The sequence below is a fragment of the Augochlora pura genome, chromosome 9, assembly GCF_028453695.1.
Source record: "Augochlora pura isolate Apur16 chromosome 9, APUR_v2.2.1, whole genome shotgun sequence".
Taxonomy (NCBI): domain Eukaryota; kingdom Metazoa; phylum Arthropoda; class Insecta; order Hymenoptera; family Halictidae; genus Augochlora; species Augochlora pura.
Genome location: NC_135780.1, coordinates 12,543,189 through 12,551,231, shown reverse-complemented (window position 1 = coordinate 12,551,231; position 8,043 = coordinate 12,543,189).

The window sequence follows — 8,043 nt, the reverse complement described above, 5'->3', positions numbered from 1 at the left end:
AAGCCGGCGAAACGGTTCCGAATTTTCCCGTTCGTCGCGCCTCGAAGCGCCCCCCGACGAATTTTTTTTATCGAAATTTCGAAACTCCGTTCCCAACCGGCCGATTTCGAAGTTGCGCCGCGGTCGGAATTTCAATTCGGATCCACGACTTTGACGGTCCAATTTGCATTTATATGCGAGTTTTATCGCGACGCTGTTCCGATCGATGTATGGAACGCGAGAACCCGGCAATTATCATTGCTGTTCTTTGCCACGTGCAAAATTTCGATTCGCGCCGATCGGACGCGCCTCGTGTATTGTCGGGGTCGCGTCGATGGTCGTTGTTGAATTAGGTTGGCGCTTAGGTTTAACTCGTTAAAGTACGGCGAGGGGTTAATGTTTCGATTAAAGGTCGATTAATCGCGACGAGGTCATTTAAATGCAAAGAGTTCAAAGATTAAAGATTTCAATTGTCACAGCTCGGATGGCGAGAGGACGTCTTTAAAACGTCTTGGAGACGTCTGGGGTAGATTCAGGATATTTTTAAGACGTCTTGAATGGTCAATGAACGTCCTAGAAACGTCCTAAAAATGTTATAGAAACGTCTTAGAATTATACTGCTTTATGGACCAAGGTGTGCTTTAGTCGTCTCCCAGACGTTCTTCAGACGTCTCTAAGACGTTCTTTAGACATCTTCAACACGCTCTACAGACGTCTCAAAATTGATTATGGTTATTTTCAATTTAAAAAAAATTATTACCTAAAAGAAGAAGCCTCTACTTGGCTCTCCTTAATTACAACTCCTACTGTAAATCTCAACACAATTATATTATATTATTGTACTCATAACTCGTCAAATTTATCAATCTACCAACGCCAAAAGAAGACATAACCCTACTCAGAATTTCCACCGCAATAATTCCAAGCCTTTATTCCAAATTTATACGACGACTATGAATACGCATTTTCCGGTTCCGTTCGCGAATTCCGTTTTCGCGGATAATGTAAAACGGCGTCGCCGCGGTGCCTCTGTAAACGGCAGATAAAGGGTTCTCCCGTTGGTCGTCGAACTCGATGGGAACGCACCTGGACCGGCTGAAAAATCCGCAACGCGGAACAAAAGCGCCGGGAAAACACACACACACACACACAGCGCCTCGCCGAGGCACGCAGAGATATCGGAAGGGTGAAAAAAGCCCAAGAAATTGGGTCGAAGCGGTGGGGTGGGGTGGGGAGGCGCCGGGACGGTGGAATCGACACAGAAAAGTTGCCTCCGCGTCCAGGAAGTTGCCAGTCGATAGCTCGAGTTGTTCCGTGCCAGCCGGGGCTGCCTCGGAGACGGAAAAATCGCGGAGAAATAGGGAAAGCGAGAGAGATAGGAAGCAAGGGAGAAAGAAAGCGAGAGAGAAAGAAAGCAGGCGAGAAAGAAAGCAAGAGAGAAAGAAAGCAGGCGAGAAAGAAAGAGTAAAAGAGAGAGGGTGCGTCAAATGGAGAAAAAGGGAGAGAAAAAGAGCAAAAGGGGAGGCGATTCGCGGATGAAAGGTCAAGAGAAACGCGAGTCAACTGTCGCCTTGCGATTTCGAGATGCCTTTGGGGCGGGGGAGTTGCGAGCTGCGGTGCGCAGTGCGGAAAGAATTCCGCATCCTGCAGCCGATGCCGGCGGCGTGAAGGTCATCGCCGGGCACACTTGACCCGGTTGCGAGAGGGTGTGTCGAAGGACAGCCGCGCGAACCGGCGATTATTTTCGGGCCGGCTGCCTCCGCTGCCCTCGAAATAAAACCAGAGCCCCCCGAAGGGGATCGCGAGGCTTTTCCAAAAGGCTGGCGAGAACGATACACACCGCGCGGGGACACCCGGGAACATTTTACGAGCGTGCCTGTAGAGAGAACTCTCTACAGTTTCGATGACTTTTGCAGCGGCGAGAGCGCGACTGGCGTTTGCTAACTTTCGAAATTCTGACGAACGTTCTATCGAGACACTTTTGAATGATATCTGTTACGCGGGGGAAATATTGCCTCTTCCTTTCGCGACGAAAGAGCAACGGTCTCGTTAGAAAGACGGAACTTTTCTGCGCTACGGTTCTGAAAACGATTTGCACTTGCGACGCGTAGATAAAGTTCGATCAAATTTTAAGTTCGGTTCTCGTGAATGGCTTTTGATGGGGTATAGCTTGAATTCAAGCTGAAACTGTCTACTTTTAACCAATGTGTATTAAATTCAAAAGGATTGTAGGACCAATTTCTGGAGGTCGAAGAAGGCAACCCTTTCCCACAAGATGAGTAGCCCCAATCTTCAAGGAAATTTTAATAAAATTTTAATTTGTTTTCCCGTGAATGTTTTTCAATGCAATATAGCTTGAATTAAAGCTAAAACTGTCTAGTTTTTAACCATATATAATAAATTAAAAAAGAATCGTAGGGCCAATTTCTGGAGGTCAAGGAACCCAACCCCTTTCTTCAAGATGAGTGGTCCCAATATAGAGGGAATATTCGATAAAATTTTAAGTTATATTTCCGTGAATATTTTTCAATGTGATATAACCTAAATTTAAGCTAAAACTGTCTACTTTTCAACCATGTATAATAAATTAAAAAAGAATCGTAGGTTCCATTTCTGGAAATCCAAGAACCCAACCCTCAAGATGACTCCAATTTACAGGAAAATTTCCAAAAAATATTAAGTTGTGTTCCCATGAATCTTTTTCAATGGGGAATAGCTTAAATTAAAGCTGAAACTGTCTACTTTTAAGCCATAAATAGTAAATTAAAAAAAAGAATCGTAAGGAAAAAAAGAATCAATTTCTGTTGGTCGAGGAACACAACCCTCGAGATGAGAGGCCCTATTCTACAGGGAAACTTCAATAAATTATTAAGTTATGTTCCCGTGAATATTTTTCGATGTGATATAGCTTAAATCAAAGCTAAAACTGTCTACTTTTCAGCCACGTATAATAAATTAAAAAAGAACCGTAAGAACTATATTGACAAATCGAGAAAGCCAACCCTTCCCTTCATTACAGGAAAATTTCCAAAAAATATTAAATTGTGTTTCCGTGATTGTTTTTTAATGCGATATAGCTTAAATCAAAGCTAAAACTGTCTACTTTTTAACCATATATAATAAATTAAAAAAGAATCGTAAGGACTATTTTGACAAATCGAGAAAGCCAACCCTTCTCTTTATTACAGGAAAATTTCCGAAAAATATTAAATTGTGTTCCCGTGATTGTTTTTTAATGCGATATAGCTTAAATCAAAGCTAAAACTGTCTACTTCTTACCCATATATAATAGATAAACCAATTAACGCGAGCATTAATTTAGAAGTGGGATCAACTAGGAGCTAAAAGAGCGCAGATATCTTCCACAACGTCTCGCGAGTCCTGTCCGAGTTTCAAGCTTCCCCTTTCTCCTCCGCATTTCTCGCGGGAAGGATCAGCGCGCAATGATTAACAGCCCGAGACACCCCCTTCGCTCGAGTCTTTATTTCAAAAGTAGTATCTTAAAAAGGTATTAAAAGCGTCTCCGACTCTCTCGCAGACGTGTATGAGTAATCTCTCTGATGGGGAGCTGCTCTGTTCGCCGAGAAACCACTTTCAATCGACGGTAGAATGGGCTGCGGTGCATTTTCAGATTGCCTGATTCTTCGGCTCCCGGACACCAAGTATCCCCTCCCTTTCTCTCTCTCTCTATCTCCTTGCACCTGAAGACGCTACTTTGCCGAAATGTTTTCGGCAACTCGGCCATCAAAACCGGAGATGCCGGCGAGTCTCGGGGATATTTCCCACCGAGAGCTCCTCGGACCAACTTCTTTCTCGATGCTCTCGCGAATCAATCTTTCCATCGCGATACCACCCTCCTCCTCCCCCCTCTTGTAAATTGCTTTCGCTCCTTTGCGTTTCGTACTCGCGAGATGGTAACGTAATTTTAGAGGATCCTTTCGATAGTTGCGAGCAGAAGTCGTGATCTTCGAGACGGGACAATTCGATTTTAGAATAAGAAAATTGCGCCTATTAATTATTTAATTTCGTTATATAAATATGTAAGTATTTATGGAAGATATTTGGCTGATTGAAGTTCATCTTTTGTATAGAAACAATCGAGTTTTAACCCAAGCTCTAACCCAATAAAATACAGCAATATGTTCTTTTCTAACAACGGTGAGCTTTCGTCGGTCGATCAAACTGTGTAAAAAAGGGGTCCGAAAAGTCGTACTCTCCCAGGAGAGAGTTCTCCCCTCTCTGTTCTCTCCGGTCTGCACACGCCTCGGTGAACGCGCGCGCGCGAGTCAAGGGAGAGATTTCTCAACCCCCGGCGGCGTCTGATAAGTCAACTCGAGGAGAAAGAAAGCCCCGGCTCGCGAAGGTCAGAGGGCCGCCTTTGCCGGTCCGAGGGATAGGGCTAACTGTTGTTCCGTCGGACTGCCGGAGATAACTACCTTTGACGAGCCCCGCCGAGAGGGCCGGACCCCGGAACTGCCCGCTCACGCGAACACAAATCGGAGATGCAATATTTTTCGAGAAGCTCCGCCGCCTCGACGGAGCGTGCGTAATTTCGGCTGGATCGCCGTGGCTTTATTAACCGCGAAGACTATTTTCGAGCACTGTCACGTGACGCTGGAAGTGGAGATAAATTAGCGGAGACGATTTTAATTAATTGGACGCCTATAATTAACCAGGAGATTATTTATTTATTTCCGACAAAGTGAATAGAACCCTTTACTGAGTTTTATATATATTTATAACAAAAATGGTTATGTCAAGAGAGTGGAAGTGTTTTAAAATTTTTTAAATAATATTGCATTATTTCTGACAGTATAAAATTATTTATTCGTTTCAAGGAGAAGAAATATAACTCTTGAGTGGGTTATATATATATATATTTATAACAAAAATGGTTGTGTCAAAAGAGTGGAACTGCTTTAAAATTTTTTTTAAATATTACATTATTCTTAACAGTATAAAATAGATAATAAAAATATTGTGGTCTAATATAATACAAAGTAAGTACGAAAATAATAATAATAATAATCTCTATCAGCGCTGTCAGAATTACTTTTAGACAATTCTACCTTAATTAACCCTCAGACGACGAACGATTTTTTAAAATATCTTGTACACGATATTTATAACAATTCTAATCTTTTAATAATTTTCTGTCGTTAATAGCTGATTTAAAAACTCTATAATTGCCTGAAAAATTCTATAATTGACCAAAGATTATTCCCGCGTCGTTATTCCTGCTTTGCAACGATTGTTGCGCAACCGGTTCGTTTACGCAAGGGTTGCGGGCTATTTTTAATGCGCCGCGCTCGGACAGAAAGTTGATTTAAAGCGGAAGGGTTCGAATCGGTTTTTTAAGCGGCGCGACCGGCACGCGTCGGATACCGTGTTGAAACCGAAGAAAGCAAAGGTCGGCGACGCGTGCACGTTCGCTTTTTCCGCGCGCGTCGCCTAACCGCGCTCTGTTCTTGGCTCTCGGCTGCTCTCGACTCCTCCAGCCCGATTCAAAAGGTTCGTTTTCACGTGATAGATCGCGACCTTTGTTCCGCGCGGACTGGAAAAGTCACGGGTCTTGTTACCAAAAGTCACGGCTCTTGTTATCAAAAGTCATGGATCTTGTTACGAAAAATCACGTTACCATGACAGCGGAGGAAGCGACCTTTGCCTCGCCGCGTCCCTTTTAATTCAGACCCTTAACCCTCCTAGTGCCGAAGGGCCGATACATTAGCCCGCGCTGCACTGGCGAAAAATACCTTCTTTGTTATTTATGTAATTTCCAATGTATATAGAAAAATTGCTGTCACCGTTCCATTCTCAATTTCGTCCTTAACCCTTTGACTACTGTCGGGGCCTATTGGCGTCCGAAACAGGTTGGCTTCCCGGTACTGTAGGCGCCGATAGTCGTCAAGATCAAATTTCGCCCCCATTTATTATTCAATTTGATTAATTATATATTGCGTAATATTTATGTTATATATTGTAAAAAAAAGCTTAAAATTATTGTTCGCTACAAGTAATATTGGTTTGATGTAATAGAATTCAATATTTTGAATATTTTGATTTTTAAATATTCAATATTTTGAATTTTGAATATTTTGAATATTGAATATTTTGAATTTTGAATATTTTGAATTTTGAATATTTTGAATTTTGAATATTTTGAATTTTGAATATTTTGAATTTTGAATATTTTGAATTTTGAATATTTTGAATTTTGAATATTCAATATTTCAATATACCTCCTCAGAAATGCATGTCCAACGAAAAAACTACGGCCGTGCCAAAGTCTGCCGTAGCCAAAGGGTTAATACACTGCTTTTTGAATCGTGTAAATATTGCTTTTCGTTTAGTTTTTATAAGCCCTTTTCCAAACTCTAATAACAGCGTTGAAATTTGTCTTTCTCGCTCGGCACTAAAAGGGTTAAAACGAAGGGTAATTCGGAAGGCTAATTTGAAGGGAAAGCATAGATTTACCATTGATCTGGAGCCGCCGTCTTGCACTTTTTTCTTGGGACACTGGGTATATTATCGTCGACGAAATCACTGGCGTCGAAGAAGCGGTCCTCGGCGCACTCGAAAGAAATTCAAAAACACCACTGGATATCACACTTTTGTTTGAGAATTCGAACGAATAGGGGTTGTTCACCCCTGTTGGGTCACTCGGGAAAGGGGTAATTACGATCGCGGGATGTACCGAAGAATTAATTTCCTAGCTGGAAACTCGCGGGCCGTGCTCGAGGCCAAACTCTTCCCGAAGACCATAAATCATCCCCCTGGAGCACCCCTAAGAAGTCTTCCTCCGTCGAAGAACAAAAACAGCTTAATATAATATAGATTTCCACCCTAAGATAAAATATAAGGCGTTTAAAAATCGAACGAGAATCACTGGTTAACCCTTTGCACTGTGATGACGAGTCATCGTGGCAGAGATTTCACGCGAAATCTACCAAATATGAATATCATCTCCTTTAACCCTTTGCGGTCGAGCGGTGACACTAAAAATGATCATGCCACGTTTCAAAATTATTTTTCACATATTTATTTATATTTAGAAAATTGTTAAAAACTGTTGCACAAGCTATATAAAATGGCAACAAGCTTAAACAAATATCTTGGATCTCCATTTGAAATGACTTCGACTGCAAAGGGTTAAATCGAAATCGAATTCTCCTGTTATTAAAGTATATAAACGAAGGTGTATAAAAACGATAAAATAAACAAAAATTGTCTTGTGTTAGGAAAAATATTAAGGATAAATAAATGGTAGCCAATGCAGCGTTAAGAAAAATATTAAGGATAAATAAATGGTGACCAATGCAGGATTAAAGGTATCGTAGTGTAAAGGGTTAATTAAACCATTAACGAACCTAAACATTAGTCTATAAATTTTTATCAAATAGCCACGATCGTCCCTCGACCCCCAAAGCATACTGCAACACCATTGAAACACGATTCCGAAATGATTAACATATTTACAGATCGTCGACAGAGTCCCTTATTCTAAACAAGGGTTGTCCACCCCTCGCGCCCTTAGAAATCAATCGAGGCTGCCGCGGTTAGCGCAACCAAAAAATCCTCGACCACGTCGCGATCGCTATGAAGACCCCCAAGGTCTCCGCACCGCAAACTCTCCCCCGAGGCACCCTCGCTCCCTCCCCCCCTAAAGTCACCCTCGCCCCGCTAAAGTCACCCCCCTCGAATATGAATAAACTCGCAATCTCGGGGCTATAAACCCTCCGCTATCGAACTTGAAACGTTAATATACCATTCACGGATTTATCGACAGCCCGTTCGCGTACGAAACAAGGGTCGTAACACCGTAGATTAACCCTTAACTGGTACAAAGAGATCGATGCAGCGTTGCGTTTCCGTTTGATTTCATGGCGAAAATTACAATTCCGGATTAATTTGTGCACTGAGAGTACGACACGGGTATATAGCACTTTTCAGTTGTACTAAGATTTTATTTGAGGTTCACTGTGACTTCGGTGTATTAATTATTTATTTTATGTTATTGTGATAGTTCAGGGTTGGAAATTAATTACTCGAGTGTTTAGAATTATC